At 34.0% G+C, this 18953-nt stretch overlaps 1 protein-coding gene across 3 annotated transcripts in view; it reads left to right on the top strand.

Moving 5' to 3' along the window:
* Nucleotides 1-18953, top strand: part of PAN3 (PAN3 poly(A) specific ribonuclease subunit) — a 146439-nt gene that overhangs the window by 65201 nt on the left and 62285 nt on the right. The window lies entirely within an intron of this gene.

Genomic DNA, 18953 nt, shown 5'->3' with positions numbered 1-18953 from the left:
GACTAAGTGCATAGTTGAGAATTCTTAAAGCAAAAATATGAATGAAATTATGTAGAAGGATTTTTATACATAAACCTTCCAGAAGTAAATTTAAAGGAGAAAAATATCTATCTGGATCCTTGGCATTTCCCTGTTTTATAAATCAGTGATAATGCTATTCCACTCAAGAACTTATAACAGCATCAGAAATGGAAATATTGGTGAATATATGCCTCACAGCCCTCCTTTTGTATTACGTTTCTAAAAAATAACTTATTCTGTATATTACAAACACATACTTAGATATTACCTTTCAGATGTTTGTATTAATTTAAGTTTTGGTAAAATAGTATAAACAGTTATAGGAAAGAAATGTACTGCATTAGAGATTATTGCAGTAGGGAATACCACTTTTCAGTCATTTTCTTCAGGGTATACTTGTAATGGTAGAAGAATTTGGGCAAATGTGTTATAATACAGGAGTCCTGAGGCATAGTTGAAAGTGACTCTTTGAAAGAGATATGATTCTTTGAAGTCCACTCTTTTATCCTAAAAATTAATGCAAATTTTGTATCTACTCCCTCAAAAACATTTGATATAAAAATATTAAAAATTTCTTAAGTCATTAACATCACACATCCCCACAGCCATGAACCTAAATTTGGAAAATAAAGTATGCAGAATACATACTAAATTCATAGTAAGTGTGAGCAGATTGTTATTTTGTGTCTGTCAAATGTTTGAGCTGCACAAGTGGATTATGTTTCTAGAACTTATACTGGAAAATCATCGCTTGGTCTTAGACATTTCAAAAAGCCGAAACAAAAATGAAATATACACACACTAAAACAAAGCCAAAAGATCTATATAGATCAGCCTGGGACTAGTACTGCTTCTAGGGCTTGATCCAATAAGTAAAATGAATCATTGTTTTGGAAATACAGGGTATCAGTAAAGTTTGCAAAGACCTTTTAGGGAAGAAGAATGGGAGAAGATAAAGATAAAACACTGGAACAGAGTGTCTGATTAGTATGTGAAGTATCATAAATATTCAGAGCTTAAATCAGTTTATGTTGCCAAGGAGTTTATCAGTGCTCTTTTTCTGCCATTCGCTCTCTTTTGTTCCCCTACTCATGTCTTCCTCCCCCCAGAACCCCCTACCCTCCCCCACTTAATCCCTTACTTTTGCTTCCACTTGGGATCTTTTTAGGTTTAGTTAAATTTGTAAACATTTTCCCTTCTTCCCTAGAGAGCAGTGTCAAAATTGATATCCTTGGTAACCTAAAAGCTTTGCTTGTAAGTAAGTAATATTGCTACTATGATTTTTCTCCTGTGGAGGTGTGTTTGCGTTGTTTACATGAATATAATCTACAAGTCAGTTATATACCTGAAATTTCTTAAGATGTAGTCTAGACTTCTAAGCAGTACTATAACTTACTTTATGTGTCTGTTTATGGAGGACCCACAAAAATAGGATGCATATGCTAATCAGAAAACTTTGGCTTTCTTAATTAAATACCACAACACTTAGAAGCAAATACAGTAGCTTACTGACTTACTTGATAAGACCAGTTCAGGCTTTCCATTTTAAAAAATTAGCCATTTGTAAATGTTGGAGGAGTTAAAATACCAGAGGGAATTTTAGACACTAAAAATAGTTAAACTGTGTTAGTATTTGTGGTTATTTGTTTAAGCTTTTCAGTAGTTATTAGCTTGTTTGGAGGTAGGTGTTTTATTGGCCCCAATTGGGTATCACGTTTTAAATTTAGTGTGAAATTAATCCATTTAAATATTACATTGTAGTAGGAAAACTACCTACTCTTTTATATAGCCTTGGTATTAAAATGGTCATTCTACTTCTTATTAAGGATGAGAGTAAGCACTCTCTGGAACCATTGAAATTGGTCATTGTATCATATTAAATGTATTCTAAATTCTTTATGAATATTATTTCAGAAATGTTCTTTATTCAAATGACAACTAAGGTAAAGTATTTTCCAAGAATGATGAATGGTTTTGCATTTATTATTTCTTGATTTTTTTTTTTCCCCCTTTAGTTAATGGCTTTTAACACTCTCTGGAGGTGAGCAAAGAAAAACCTTAAAGTCTGCCTTACTGTCAGAAAATCGTTTTGCCTCTTCACGTTTTTCTATCATTTCTTACCCATGACTATTTTGTGTAAGGCCTATGAAGTTCTTCACATTACCACTTTAAAGTTACAGAATAAATAAGGTTGTAGAGTTTATTTACCTACCTTAGTGGTGATTTAATTTATCTTCAATGCTTCTTGGCTATTGTAAGTGTAACTCACTTATAATTTTTAGTTGTAAATTTTTTATTTTCTCTATTTTTAAATTTTTATCCCAAAGCCATTCCCCTTGAAAGTATGTCAAATTACTGTGTTTCTAATAACAATAATGATAATAAAACTTAAATATTTTGGCATTTACGTAAACTAGAGTAATGTTCTTTTCATTATATACGTGTCTGTATATACTTTTTGTTCTTGTTTTATCTTTTTAAGATCCAGAGTGAGATGAAATAAATTTATTTCTTTAACCAAAAACATAAAACTATTTAGGCAAAGTTGAATAAATATTAAGATTTTGGGTTTCCTTGAATGGTAAGGAACAGAAGGCATAATAATGCCTGGCACAAAGTAGACTCTGAGTGAATCAATTGAATCAAATTTTAAAATTTGGGTTGATCACTTAAAAAAATACAAATTTATGTTTCAATGCTAGAAATAACATTTTATACAAATATTATTGGTATTTATTTGTGCCTATATTAGATATAAAAGACATTGGAAGTGTTAAAAAATGTATGGCATGTAAACCAAGAGTCTGTAGATTTATTAATAGCTGTTGCATGCATGTTTAATATATAAAACATAAGTAAATTTCTAAGTATTTTTTGTGAAAGTAGTAGTTTTGTGAGTATTTAAGGTAATGGGCCAGGTGTGGGAACCCAACCTGTAATCCTAGTACTCTGGGAGGACTGCTTAAGCTCAGGATTTTGAGACCAACCTGAGCAAGAGCAAGACTCCTTCTCTACTAAAAATAGAAAAATTTGCCTGGTGTGGTGGGTATCTGTAGTCCCAGCTACTTGGAAGGCTGAGGCAGGAGGATCATTGCTTGAACCCGGGGGTTTGAGGTTACTAGGCTGAAGCCATGACACTCTAGCCTGGGACAACAGAGTGAGATTCTGTCTCCCCCCACTACTCCCCTCAATTTTTTATACACACACACACACATATACCTATGTATGTATTTAAAGTATGGTGTTTGATACTACCTGAGCCAGGCGCAAACCTGTTTCTTCTGAAAGTAGAATTATTAGCCAGGTGTTGTGGTGCCTATGGTCAGCTACTCAGCAGGCTGAGGCAGGAGGATCACTTGAGCCTCAGAGTTTAAGTTTGCAGCATAATGCCACTGCACTTTACCTGGGTGACAGGGAGAAAGTGTCTTAAAAAAGAAAAATATACTAAGGTATGGTACTTGGATTTTATTGTCTTGAGAACCTTTATAATTATAAAGTTCATCTTTGCATATATTTTTTATTTGTAAATGTTTATTTTTCTCTAGTCACAGTTTTAGTTATTCTTTCAGAGGTTCACAGCCTTCTAAAAGTTAAGAGCCACTGGTTTAACATACTTGTCAGCAAAATTTTCAGTGTGTAAGAAACAATGCTTTTTTAAGTAATACATGTTCTAAAGATATATTTTTCTAATAACTCTTGCTCAGGTAATGATTTTTAAAATAGATTTTTAAGAAATTAAAAATGCTTGGTATATGAAATGATAATTTATCCTTGAATTTTTTTGTGCTACAAAAAAAAAACTTTATTATGGGAACTAATTGCTGAATATTTTTTGTTTTTTGGGGACAGAGTCTCACTACATCACCCTCGGTAGAGTTCTGTGCCAACACTGATCACAGCAACCTCAACCTCTTGGACTTAAGTGATTCTTTTGCTTCAGCCTTCCAAGTAGCTGGGACTACAGGCGCCTGCCACAACACCCAGCTATTTTTTGGTTGCAATTGTCGTTTTAGCTGGCCTGGGCCAGGTTCAAACCTGCCCTTGGTGTATTGGCCGGTGTCCTACCCACTGAGCTATGGGTGCTTCCTGAATGTTTTTTTTTTTTTTTTAAATCAGAATTTTTCTTAAGATTATTTTAATTTTGATAATAGAGTTAATAAACTAAGTCTTAGGATCCTTTTAAGCTTAATGACCTCAGTATAAACAAATTCACAGTACTACAATATGTTTGAAAGTGATTTTAAGAGAGGTAACAAGAGCAGCATACATTTCTGGGTAGTGTTCTTATGTCCCATTTAGTGGTTTAATGAACAAGTGTGACTCAGGAATTGAACACCTCTTTTCCTTTTAAGTGTGGGCACTTGAGAGGGATGGGGTGAGTTCTTCAATATGAAAATGTCATCACTGATTTATAAATGAGAAAGGAGCCATAGTGACTTTCAGCATCTTCCAATATTTATTCCTTCAAGATGAGGATCGTGCAGATTTTTTGACTACTAGATATATTTTGTTGTAAATTATTAAGGCAAATCTCATGTGAATGATTTAAAAAGCATCTAATGGTAGTAAATTTAGCATTATTAAATAATCGTATTCATTTCTTACCAATATTCTAAGTTTTTTGAAAAATAAATCTAAAGAAAATAGTGATGTTCTTAGATGTATTTTTTTGAAATAGCAAACAATCATTTCTTATTTATTTCTGAGAATGATAGTGCCAAATTGGTGGGTAAAGTTGGCTAATGTTCTTATATTTATTTTTAGCTTCAGAAAAGTTTAGGAGAAAAAGGGAAGGGAAAGAAAAGGGGGAAGTGAATATTTATTCATCATCCCTGTTCAAGAACATGAAAACTTTTTATAAGTGTGGATTAGAAATAAAGTATTCTTGTAACGTTAAAGGGTAAGAAAAACATTTTTAGTTTTCAAGCTGTGTGCTAAAAAATAATAAAATTATGTGATTTGTTAGTTCTGTTGCATTTCATATCATACAGGAAAAAATGGAGGGTTAATTCATTTAAATTGCATAGTAGTTGGCTTAGGCAATAATATGATATTGATAATTGAGGTAGGTAGAAACTTTGGGGTTTACACAGTTGATCCCTGTGCCAGTCTAGAGGTGGCATTCCTGACAGATTATCATCTAGTTTCTGCTTAAGTCCATAAGGAATTCATTAGCTAACTGAGGCAACCTAATACATATTTTAAGTTATAATAGAAAAGAAAATTATGTTTTATGGTGAACTAAACTGTGTCTTGTCTATCTTCTATTTACTAGTCATAAATCAAAATCTTTTCTACAAGATAGCACTTCAGCTGTTTTCTTTTTTTAGACTAGTTGTGTGTGTGTGTCCGTTTAATAGATTTCTTTGTAAGGCTGAAAGACAAGATGGAGTATGGCAAACTGGGGAAAATACTATTAAAATTAACCAATTAGTTTAAACATTGTGAACTCTTATAAGTCGTAAGTAGTGGAACACTAGTGTTGATAAAATTAAACCTATAGTTATATTTACTTGGCTGCATTACTACTATTACATCCAGCTCAGGAGTGTACTATTGGGAAAATAGGAAACTCTATTAATAGGATGAATCTGTGGTCTTGCAGATAGTGAATATCTAAGCTCATGTTTAAAATTTCATTGTGTACCTTAGGCTCTAATATTGAGTCCCTCAAGGCACAAAACTCCACAAGCTATTGCTTTAGATTATTGTGTGTTTATTAAGTGGCATAATTATTGAAAATAAAAATTATAACTAATTATAGCATTATTAAATAATCATATTCATTTCTCTATAATTAGTAGGATGTTAACTCTAAAGAGAGTTTCCTTGTAATTATTTTTCAAAAGTGTACCATTAAATGGATTCTGTTTGATAGTCAGGAAATTTTACCATGACTTTATTTTGATTTTTGTCTGAAATGACTTCTGAATTATCTTTGCACTTATCAATAGAGGTACTTTAGTATTAAAGTAATCTTCTAGTAGTTTTAAATATTATTCTAGAGTTCTTAAAGCATATTACAAATTCATTAAGAAAAAGCAGCCAGGCCATTTCTCATCTAGCACAAATTTAGGCATAAATGGTGCTTAATAAATGCTTACTCATTAAATAAGACTTGATTTTTGCTTAGAAAATAATTTTGTAATTGGTAGGTATCTCTTAAGTCCAGTGAATTTGAATGATTTAGTGAACTTCTTTGAACAAGAATATTTAGATGAAAAATAGTGGAATGAAGCCCAGAAATGTGCTCATTGAAAAAGCTTAACAGTGTCAAAATTAGAATTACTGTGTTTTGAAATATTCTTATAAGCAAAGTATTCGTAAGTATTATTTTTGAATTGCATGTTTCTATTTTTTGTAACTACTTTGTTTTTCAGGTATATTCAGCAGAAACATTCAAAGCTTTCCAGGTCCTCTAGTTTGGGAATTGCTTTCTACATTAAGAAATAAATTTAAAAAGTAACTACTATTGTATGGTTAAGATCAGGGATCTCCAGTGTTTTTGTGAAGAGGACATTTTTCGTGGTCCTATAATTGTAAGCTCATCCTAGAAGGGGCTGCTCTGTGTATGTATGTGTATGGATACAGATTGTGGTGTCCCAGGGAAGGTTACTCACAGTAGAACAGTAGAACTGTAACTGGGATGGGAATGCCTGCTGGCTATATTCCCTTCCTAGATGGGAATTTCAGGAAACTGAGCGAGACGTTTTTGGCGCAAAGGGGGATGTGGCTGCTGCAAGCTGGCTTGGAGACCTGTCAGGTAAGGCTTAAATAGCTACCAGTAGATAATACTCTGTGGTTGGGAAATCCTTGGTTAACATGTCCTTGATAGGTTTGAGAGTTCTTATGGTGGGCTTCTTGTTTAAATCTCATTGTGTTGTCTGTTTTGTACCATAACTAGTGGGTAGGGACCAAATGGGAATGGGCAGGGGTTCCCACCAACTGTAGGTTACAGATTCAGGTATCTACATCTGCAGCAAAGTCTCCTGGAGCTCTTGGACTGCTTTCATTGGATTTTGACTCAATTATCTTTAGAACCTGGCACCAGTTCAACTAAAGTAGCTATGTAGTTTTTGACATACCTCTTGGTTTCTGTGTTTTAGAACCTTCATTTCTATAAGAAGAAGGTAATAGTAGATGATTTTCAAAGTGTACCTGTAATTTTATAGGTGGACATAGGAGAGTTTTGTTTCAGCATTGTAAGATCTGATCTCATTCTTAGGTGAAGGTAAAGTTAGAAGTTGGTCTTTTTTTGTTGTTGTATTTTTCCTTCTTCAAACAAATAGGTTGAGAACTCCAAGGATTATTTTTTTTCTTTAGCCTTTTTAACTCAGTGGTGCCTAGTACATTGTAGATAATCAGTTGGGGAGAGCTGTATGTTACACATGTTTAGTTAGGAGTGGTCCTCAAATTCTGTAGGAATGAATTGGATGATTGGAGCCCCTTCTGTTTCTTCACTTATTCCTTGATTTTTCTCAGCTTGATTTTGAAAGTCCTCTTTTTCTTATTCTTTCTGTCATTCAAATGTAGTAGAAGGTGAGGAATTACAGATACACCTCTTTTCAAACCCCAGGCACACATAGGCATGTAAGTCCTAGCTATGAATGCTAGCAGTAACTCAGCTGTGGACTGCCTGAGATTTAAGTATTATATTTTATATATAGTCAGTGGTATAATGATATTTGATGAATCAATTAATGACAAGTCATCTGGGAAGATTCAAGGCTGAAGTTAGGCCAAAGGGAAGATTACTATGTGTAGACAGATAAAGCAAAGGGATTGTGTAGCCTATGATCTCTATCAAATATTGAAGACTTTGTGGTTGATAAAACTCACATTATATTCCTATTACGACCTAATTTGGTCAATAAGATCAAATAGATTTTGTGAGGAAGTTTTAGGGTTATTATTTTATTAGTACTTATAGTATTTCTAATACTTGGTAGTCTAATATCTTTTATAATAGATGGGTACTCAGCCAAAATGAAATAGGATCAGATAAATCAGTTGTTGAAATTCTGTGATTATTGAGGGGAAAACTAGAGATGGAAACCAAGTTGCATTTATTTTGGCTAGATCCACAAGGTCTCTATTAAAGATTTTGTGTGTGTATATAAAGTATAAAGTATATAAAGCTTTTTGGGGCTGGGATGGTTGCTTACACCTGTAATCCCAGCATTTTAGGAAGCAGAGGCTGGGGGATCACTTGAGCCAGGAGTTTGAGAGTTTGAGACCAGCGCCTCAGTTTTTCTATTTTTAGTAGAGACAGGGCTCTTGCTTTTGCTCAGGCTGGTCTTGAACTCATGAGCTCAAGCAATCCACCTGCCTTGGCCTCCCAGAGTGCTAGGATTACAGGTATGAACCACGTGCCCAGCCTTGAAATGTTAACTGTTATACACTAATTGGGTAGAGATTTTATACTTTATATCTAATTAAAAGTAATTAGGGTTTTTTATTTCTCAAAAGAAAAAGAATATTTATAACATCTTCATGATTGTATCTACATGATTTTAATCTAATTTTTTTAATGGCGGGTATAAAAATGACAGTATAAAGATAGTAAAATAAAAGAAGAATCAAGTATCACAAAGAGCAGAGTCTTTGAATCCAAGGTTCAGTTTATCATGAATCTAGATTTTGGATACTTAAAGAATAGAAAATTGTTCTACCACATTTTACAAGGCTGTGGTTTTAATGGTAGCTGTTAATTAAACCTACTACCTTCTAAGTGGAATATATTTGTGTATAAAAAAGAAAGCTCTACTAGCTGTAGCTTTAAAAAAAAAAAAAGAGTCTGTGAGGCTGGGCGCAGTGGCTCACACCTGTAATCCTATGAATCTGGGAGGCCAAGGCGGGTAGATTGCTTGAGCTCATGAATTCGAGACTAGCCTGAGCAAAAATAGAAAAACTGAGGCAAGATTGCTTGAGCCTAAGAGTTGTAGGTTGTTGTGAGCTGTGACACCACAGCACTCTACCCAGGATGGCAGCTTGAGACTCGGTCTCAAAAAAAAAGAAAATTATAAAATGCATACTTTATTGAGAATTTAATTTCCATAAACATAAAAACAAATGATATCCCAAAGTTAGATATCTGTGTATTGAGAATTATAGTAAGTATTCAGGGAGTGGACCCCTTAATTTGGGTTTTGGGATAAATAACCTGTATTCAAGACATTTTTAAAAATGCTTCCTTTTATCATGTTGGGTTAAAGCTGTAATCTGTTAAGAGGAAGGGCACATATTATAAGTATGTTCAATGGGGAAATTTTGCCTCTATGAAATGATGGTCTGTTAGTACACTTATCAGTTTTACAGAATGAGATCAAAACTTTTATCTGAACTTACGGAGTACAATACTATGTTGTTATCTTTTTTTCTTGAGTAAATTAGTGGATATCTAGCATGTACGTTGTTAGAATATAAGGTGGTTTTTGTTTTTGTTTTTTGACACAGGGTGTCACTCTTGGTCTTGAAGCTGGAGTGTAGTGGTGTCATGGTTCATTGCAATCTCAGACTCTTGAGTTCAGATGATCCTTCTGCCTCAGCCTCTCAAGTAGCTTGAGAATACAGGCATGTGCTACTACCACACCCATTTAATTTTTCTATTTTTTGTAGAAACATGGTCTTGCTCTTGCTTAGGCTGGTCTCAAACTGCTGGCCTCCAACCTTGACCTCCCAAAGTGATAGGATTATAGGTGTGATCCACCTCACCTGTCCAGAGACTTTAAAATAATTCTCAAAGTCACATGTATTGGTATAAGTGGAAGAATTATAGTTGATGGTTGCTTTCTTAAATAAAAGCTAGAAAAATTATATTAAATAACCTCATATGCCTCTTCCTAATTTATTAATGATGAAAAGAAATCTCACGTTGAATAAAAAACTATAAAGGATAGAGTTTGTGTTGTCTCATACTCTATGTCTATATTTCTTGTGTGCTTATATTTCATTTTATTCATTCTTACTGGTTACTTCACATAGTAACATTTAAAAATTGGTTGTACATTTTGATTTCTATAGAAGAGAAGGGATTTTTGTGATTTGTTCAAGTACATTGTTTTCTAATATTTTGGGAGTTATGATATAATTCTTGGCACTGTAACTCCTGTCATTTGGATAGAAGGTATATTGTTTACTTTGCATGTATTTTTTATGTTGCAAATTAGTTTTATATTTTGAGCATTTTATCTATTCCTTGAGGAAGATTTAGATCCACGTTAAGATGTTACCAAAATCAGGATAGAGATAAAATAGGCTATAATAGTTTCACTAGCAAGCACCAAGTTTATATTTTTTTCTAAAATCTAACTGATCTCCCTGATGTGAGAGTTCTCAGCTTTCTATCTTTATTTCTGTAAATAGTTACAATTTCAAAATTTTGTCTAATGAAGCTTTATTTCAGTAGAATAAAATGGCTTAGTAAAATAAATATTAACACTTTACCAATCTTTTGAATGTTGAAAAAATTTGAGAAATTCAAGTTGTGTTGAGGGGTTTTCTTCTCATATGTATCACTATTCACAGGAAATAACACTACTCTATGGGAAAATTGCTTGGAGAAACTTTCAAGGAGTTGTTTAAACTTGATTTTACCATAAAGTAATCCTATATTTAAACTAAAATTGATGGGGAACATGACCAAAAAAAAAAAGAATGGTCTATTTTAGACAGAATTGTGTAAAGGAATCCGTTTTTCCATTTCAATAATTTAAACTTTTAGTACTAATGCACAAAAAGACAGTTTTCTTTTTTAAGTTAATTGATTTATTTTTTAGAGACAAAGTCTTTATCACCCTTGGTAGAGTGCTGTGGCGTCACAGCTCACAGTAACCTCCAACTCCTGGGCTTAGGCGTATCTCTTGCCTCAGCCTTCCTAGTAAGTGGGACTGGAGGCGCCTGCCAGAATGCCCAGTTTTTTTTTGTTGCAGTTTGGCCAGGGCCGAGTTCGAACCCAGTACCCTCGGTATATGGGGCTGGCACCCTACCCACTGAGCCACAGGCACCATTCCCTTAAGTTCATTTACGTTCATGAACTATTTCTGACTATCATGTGATTTGAACCATTAATACTAGAAGGGGCTAATGATCAAAATTTTATGAAAATTAACTTCGTTCAATGTTAATCTTTTAAAGATTAACCAAGGATGCACATCACCATTTCCCACGGTGCTTTTACAATAATACGTTCTCTCCCAAGACCCATCCTACATCTACCAATCCAGTTTCTCGCCCAGATTTTCCTCTTTTTGTTCCATTAAATTCTGCACATGTCTAGTTTTAGAAAGTCTTTCAGATAATTTTGATGTCCAGCACTGGTTAAGAACTATTGCTTTAGAGGACTGGGCAGTGAAGGAGCACTGGTCTAGTTGCTACAGTGAAGAAGAGCAGAGCTTCCCCCCACCACATACTTTAAGTTCTCTATGTTTATTATTAAAAGGAAATGTTAATATATCCTAAAATTTTTCATGTTTTGGAATTTTGGTTTGATCATTGTGGAGTTATTTTTTCTGTGCATGTGAAGGTATAATTTCTGTATGATATAAAAAGTTACAGATAGCAAAGGCCCTAAGCTAATTCATCTGTTCAGCTTCAGTTCCCTCTTTTACTAGTGAAGATATATGGAAATCTCTTAATTACCTTAGGAAAATATGTTCTAGCTTGCCTTGGTACCTCAGTTTATTTTAGAATTTACTAATTTTTTTTTTCTTTTTGAGAGTCTCACTATGTTTTCCTTGGCAGAGTGCAGTGGCATCATAGCTCACAGCAACCTCAAACTCTTGGGCTTAAGCATTTCTCTTGCCTTAGCCCCCCAAGTAGTTGGGACTACAGGCGCCCACCACAAAGCCCAGCTATTTTTTGTTTGCAGTTGTCGTTTAGCAGGCCTGGGCTGGGTTCGAACCCACCTAACTCAGTGTATGTGGCTGGCGCAATAACCACTGAGGTTATTTGGGCGCTGAGCCAAATTTACTAATTTTTATTCTGCATTATTTTTGCTGAATCATAAGCCCAGTCTTATCTGGGTTTTTATGAAATCAAATAAACTGATCAACATTTTTAGAAAGATGCTTGAACAAAAACTTAAGATTCATTTTTGTGCTTTTTCCTTCACTTTCTATATTTAGCCTATTAATAATCTTGTCAATTTTGCCTGCATATTATACTGGTAAGGTCTTTACTTTTCTCCATTTTTACTTCCATCATCCTAGACCATTGTCTCTTCCATTTGTTACTTAAAACACTTAATTGGTCTATCCTTCCAGTTACTTTTCCATGTAATGGCAAATACAGATCAGATTAAATATAGATTAAATGATGGCTTTTTAATTGTCATTAGAATAAAATCCAATTCCCTTACTATAGCCTACATAATCTGTTTTGTGTATTTTTAATCTCCCCCTGTCATTCTTTTCCTTGCTTACTCACCAGTTCTGGCTTTACTGGCCCTGCTCAAGTATGTCAAGTTCCTCTTGACTCCACGTTCCTCTTGACTCCTCTTGTTCCACGTTCTTTCCTGGCTCGTTCCTTCTCTTCTTTTTATGTTCTAGCTTAGAAAAAAGGGCCTTAGATTGATGTAAAGGAAGTATTTCATGATATTTTCTTTCTATCATGTTACCCTTTTTAGAACTTACTATAATTTATAGAGTTTTATATTTGTTTAAATTGGGGTGGGAAGGCCTCCATCCCCATTAGTATACAGTAAGGTCTCTTGTGGTAGGAACCATGAACCCAGTATAAGTTTTTTTGAGTTAAAATAATATGAAGCTTCTATTAAAATACCAGCAACTTTACTTTTCTGATTCAGTAAGCCTGACTCATGTAAGACTCTACTCTTTTATATCATATTCTTCAAGAATATGTATTTGAACATGATCAGACCTCATCCCATCTTTGGACCTTTGCTTGGGCCTTACTCTGCTTGGAAGATCTATTTCTTGAGATCTTGTTTGCTGTTATTAGATCATATGTCTTTTACCTCAAAGCTATTTCTGCTTCTTTATTCAGTATAATATTTCCCATTTCTAGGCTTTTGTGGTATTCTGTCTCTTTTTTTGATGTTTGTTAGATTTTGTATAGTTTTATACATATTTATTTCCTTGACTATAGTTAAATTATCTGGAGGCATTTTTATCATTTTATCTGTTATTGTGATTACACATGGGATGATACAGTAAATACTAAAATTGAACAATTTTAAGCTCTTTAGTGAGTTTTATGGTAGAGTGTGAACTATGTGAGATCGGGCCTAGGTCTTACCTCTTTGTTTCTTGAGTTTTTGAAGCCTTGCTCAATGCCTGATCTCATGTAGGATTTCCTTTAGTAAGCTTTTATATGTACATACAGATCAAAATCATGTATAGGGATTTGAAAAATAGATTTTTCTGTTCCCTCCGAAGACCTACTAAACCAGAAACTACAGATTTGGGCCATTGACCTTTATCTGTATTTTTAAAAAATTCATAGGTGATTCTGACGTACACTCTTTCTAGCGAAAATAAAATTTGAAATGCCAGAAAATTTGAAGGAAGGTAAATTTTATCTGATTTGAATGTCAGTAAACAGGAAAAAACGTTTCATGGACAAGGAAATATTTGAGATGGATTTTAAAGTTTGAATAGGATTTCTTTAGATGTTTGAAGCATAGCTGAGAATCAGTGAAGTTTTCTTTTTTTTTTTGTTTTAACCAGTTTAAGTAGTATAACAGAGAAACGTTCTCAGTCATTGAACTTTTAAAAACTAATTCTGAGTTATGTAAAGACTGAACAGGTGGGCAGCACCTGTGGCTCAAAGGAGTAGGGTGCCAGCCCCATATGCTGGAGGTGTGGCAGGTTCAAACCCAGCCCCGGCCTAAAACTGCAAAAAAACCAAACCAAAACAAAACAAAACTGAATGGGCTGGGCACAATGGTTCATGCCAGTAATTCCTGCAGTTTGAGAGGCCAAGGTAGGAGGATTGCTTGAGGCTAGGAGTTTAGGGCAATATAGCCAGATTCTATCTCTTAAAAAAAAAAAATTAAATTTTAGCCAGGCATAGTATGTAGTTTCAGCTACTGGAGAGGCTGAGGCAGGAGGATTACTTGAGCCCAGGAATCAGAGTTTACAGTGAGTCATGATGGTGCCCTCCATTTCTGCCTGGGAGACAGAGTGAGATCCTGTCTCTTAAAAAATTAAAAAAAAAAAAAAAAAGAAAGAAAGAAAGAATAAAAAAAAAGCTGAACAGTTGTGAAGAAAATCCCAGTTAGGCACTTAGGTGCTGATTGTGAGGCAGTGCACAGAGTTCCTTTGAAGGGGCTTGGGTAAGGTAGGGGAGCACTATTTGCCAGCCGATACTGTGTTTTGTAGGGATTTTTTTTGAACAAATTATACTTTGGTATCAGTGTATGTTGGTTAAATATCTACCCTCTAAAAGTGGCCATTAATGATTCTGTGTGACAGTTTAAACTGTCATTGTTTAGTTTATATGACAAGTTTGGTTTCATAGATCTCTAACTCTTAGTCACTGCTTTTATTATGTGGAGTTTCTTTTTGATTTATTTTCCAAATATCTTCTCTGATATATCCAAAGGGTAGAATTTTGTTTTAAAGTTAGAATTTGTAAGCAACTTAAAAAGTTAGGTTGGGCTAGAATATGGAAAAATTAATGAAAAATGGGATAGAGATAGAGAAAAATTTTATATATTTAAACTACAGTATGCTGCTCTTAAAATCTTTAACAATTTTATTTGCCAGTAATATCCCAGAATTTGTCACATTGTTTTCTGGGGATTGTCAGAATGTGAGGAAATGAGATAGATAAGTAGTTAGTATAATTGTAAAGATGAATTGGAACATACCTATATCTAAACTTTATAGCATAACCATCATTTCACAGGCGCTCACTGTGGTGCCCAGCTAGGTTTTTCCATTTTTTTCATGAGTCGGGGGTCTCACTCTCAGGCAAGTCTTAACTCCTGAGCTCAAGCAATTCTCCCTGCTCAGCTTCCCACAGTGCTTGGATTACATGCGTGAGCTGCAGTGCTACTCTTGTGAAATCTGTATGTAGCCCCCCAAATCTAAAATTACATAAAACAGAACTGGGCACTTGTAGCTCTTTGGTTAGAGCCCCTGTCCATCAGGGTGGTGGGTTTGAACCCAGTGGGGCTAAAATTACGTTAAACAGATAAAATTGGTATTTACACAGTTGAGTTTATTACACTAACTCATAAAATTATTCAAGTGAGAATAGCAAGGCTGTGTGGTATTTTGTTGAGCATAATGGCTTGAAGTTAGAGAAGGATAATAATTAGCTTTATATTCCTCAAGTCTCATTTTCTATATTTTTTATCATATAACATTAAAATCATATTATCACATGGATAGTTGTAAAATCATGTATTCAGTTTTATCTCAGTACATGTGCATTTAAATCAAGCTTATTGTAGAGTCACTACCTTCCTAATTAAAATATATATATATATGTATGCATGGAGGTGACATGAGAGAGATAAGGACTTTATTTTGAGGTTGCAGGAAAATATCCTAACCCACCACAAAGCAAGTATGTTTGTGTTATCAGTGTTAACATGCTAATATTAAAAAAACAAATACACGTTAATTTGGATTTGGATTTATATTTTTTATTGATTCAAGTAAAAACTACTAGAAACACAGATAAAAAGAAATTCAGATTAAGCATTTGCAGAATCCCAAAGAATTTCTGAAAGCTTGGGTTTCTGCTTAGCGATCACTGGCATATTTCTCAGTAGGAGGGAACTTACCAGTAGATAGGTTAAGGCAACTGCGAAGGTTGCAGCTTTTCTTAAGGAAGAGTCTTCATTTGATCCATAGACTAAAGAAAATGATATGAATGACTTACTTTGTTTTTTTCCGAAGGATAATATGTAGCAGTTGTCATTCATTACATGCAGCAGGTGTTTTAATTTATTAGGGCTTAATTCTCATAGAACCCTTAGTTGAGGGTTGAGAATAGCTGGGAAAATGAGAAATTAGTAAGGTATTTAAAAACAAAAACAAAAGAACATGATTTACCAAAATGTCAGATCCTTATATTCAAATGTGCACAATTTTCAAGACAATGCATGGTCACTGCTATGTTGTCTTCTGCAAGTCTGAGCTCTCAGGTACTAAAATTGCCTGAGAATCAAGAATTTTCCATATTTCATTTGGAAATGAGAAGAAACAATTTTGATTAGGATGTATTTTTACACTTAACTACTTAACAGTGTAGATATATTTTTACAAATGAAAAGTTATATTGATCACTTTCATGATTCTGCCTGGATGTGGGCTTGAGTAATGTGTTTATTTTATAAAAACCTTTAAACCTAATTTCATGTGAAAGGACAAAATGACATTCAGTGTTTTGAAATTAGTTTGAGGTCTTAAGTTCTTTTTCTTATTTATTTATTTATTACTATTTTGCCTTTCTTTTCCATAATAGCATATTATTTGAGACATTATATGTCCCTTGTTTTCTTGTGGCATACTTTGATGCTCAAAGGCTAAGCATGTTGATTTTTGGGGGGCAGGGTGGGGGGGTGGGTAAACATAATTAAGGAAGGCAAGTCACTTTCAGATCTCAAATGAGAACATGTTTTTTAATCTTTTTGATTCAGAATATTTTCTCTAATTAGTGAATGAGAATCTTGAATTTACGGAATTATGTAACACTTCACTGATTTATATTGTTTGGCATTAAGCAAAGCTACTCTAGACAAGTTAAACTACTTCTGGATAGAGACCTTCAGTTTCCTCCACCCCAGCATACACACTAGGAAGACATCTTTTCAGAGATGAAACAAACAGCTTTGGCCCTTGGAATACTTCCCATTTATATACTCCCTACATATATAAACTTTGTTAGCAATATAATGGTCTTGCTCTAACTGAGTGAAAGCAATCAAGAGCTGCCCCTTAGGCACATAGATGCCTTTGGCTTATTGGCTGCTTACTTAGTTGAAAGGAAGTTGAACTATTCTTTTGGACCCAATAAGTTTGTCCTTTCCACTTGGGTGTTGAAAGAGCTTATGAGCAGTAGCTGTTCTGATTTTTGTTGGTTGTTTTCTCTAGGGAACAAGCTACCCTCTGAGTCAGCCCTGGACTTGAAGATAAACCCTACAATTCATGAAACTGACTGATTCGACTAAAGGATGGATAGTTTGGGCAGCGTTGGACAGCTCTATGAGGGGTCTGTTTGTTTAACTGAAGGGATTGTTGAGTTCAGCAACTTTTAATTCCCCTAATCCTAAGGGTTGCTGTTGTGAAAACAGGGTTTGTGAAGGAATCAGTTCTGGCAATTAACATCAATATTCTTGTTGACTCTGTTTTCATTTTATCACCAAACTTAATGGAACAATTCTTTAAAGTGTAGAAATTTTCCTACCATTTGTTGCCAGGAAGAATTTTTATGTTCTGAGAGGTCTGCATAGGATTTTTGTGTCTACTTATGAATCCAAGTTACTGTTTTTTTCACGTGAGGTTAAAACATTCCTTTCCAGTAAACCTTTTGGCATTTGGGTTTCATCTTTGCAAAGGTAGTATATATTTGTGGCTTACAACTTTTAGGGTTAAATGGAACTTAATTTGATTAGCAAATATTTTACTGGATCAGTGAATAATTTTGTGTTTTGGTTATGGGTAATATTACATGATGTGCTTTCTTGATAATCGTTAAATTATTAATAAGGTAATTAATTTTTACCTTAAAATGTTGCAGGTGTTTTTGGTATCAATCATTGAGGAAATGAGAGTAATTATACTGTTTTAATTAGGTGAATTTTATCTGAAACATAAGAGATATGAGCTACAGAACAAAAATCTTCATATCTGAATTTTTTAGGGCATAACAAATTATGCAGGGATAACAGAGGATCATCTTTAAAAACAGGCTGCGGGAAGATGTAGGTAATTCTCCAATGCAATCTCATCTGCATGTATCACTTTTAAGAGATAAAAGATTATAAATATATTTTACTTTAATCATTTGAAACTTAGTTGATTTAAAATATATAGGAATAATGGCAGTTTTATCTTGCCAATATTTTAAGTAGATTCTTTAATTATCTGTTATTGTTTAGGCCAGAAGTACAAAAAGTCATCAAGGCAGAGTTTGCAAAATTAAGCTTTTGACAAATGAGCTTGTCTGCAATTCAACTTTAGATTCATTAGTCCCATGATTATTATGACCTTCTTAAACATGATACTCTTGATTAAGAACATTTTTAGCCAGTTTGATAGTCATTTGCAAAGTTGAATTTGATTGAACAGTGAGATTATTATGGAGGAGGAAGTAATTTGGCTATTAGTATCTTAGCTTTTACTTCCTTAAGTCTGTAGATTTTTGAATGTGGCAGTTTGTTTGATTTTGTTGCTCTATTCTAGGATTAGATCCATGTTTACAACAAAAATGCCCACATAACAATTGTCCCAATCATATCTTTGTGTCTGCTTTTTCTTCTCACATCCCATTTTGTGGCAAAATGTTCCCAAATTAAAATTTAGTGATATGTTGACTTTTTTTTTTTATTTGATGGCAAGAGCTTTACGAATTATTGCCATTATTATCTCCCTTGTTGCCCAGAAAAGTGACCAAAATAACAATCAAGATTTTTAACAAAAGATTTATTACATTCCTGGATGCCAAGATGACATCTACTATAAAATTCATCCTATTGCTTTAATAGCTTTCTTAGGGGAAAAAAAGTTCATATCATCAGATATACACACACACACACATATATATGTACATATTATGTATATATATGTATGTGTATGTGTATATTTTATTTTAATAAGGAAAAAAGTCCAAACTTGGCTCGGCGCCTATGGCTCAACCGGCTAGGGCGCCAGCCACGTACACCCTAAGGTGGCGGGTTCGAATCCCCAGCCCGGACCCGCCAAACAACAATGACGGCTGCAACCAAAAAATAGCCG

Source organism: Otolemur garnettii, unplaced genomic scaffold, assembly GCF_000181295.1.
Source record: "Otolemur garnettii isolate 467f Iridium unplaced genomic scaffold, OtoGar3 scaffold00120, whole genome shotgun sequence".
Lineage (NCBI taxonomy): Eukaryota > Metazoa > Chordata > Mammalia > Primates > Galagidae > Otolemur > Otolemur garnettii.
Note: the sequence above shows the minus strand (reverse complement) of the source record. Positions and strands in the feature narration are given on the sequence as shown.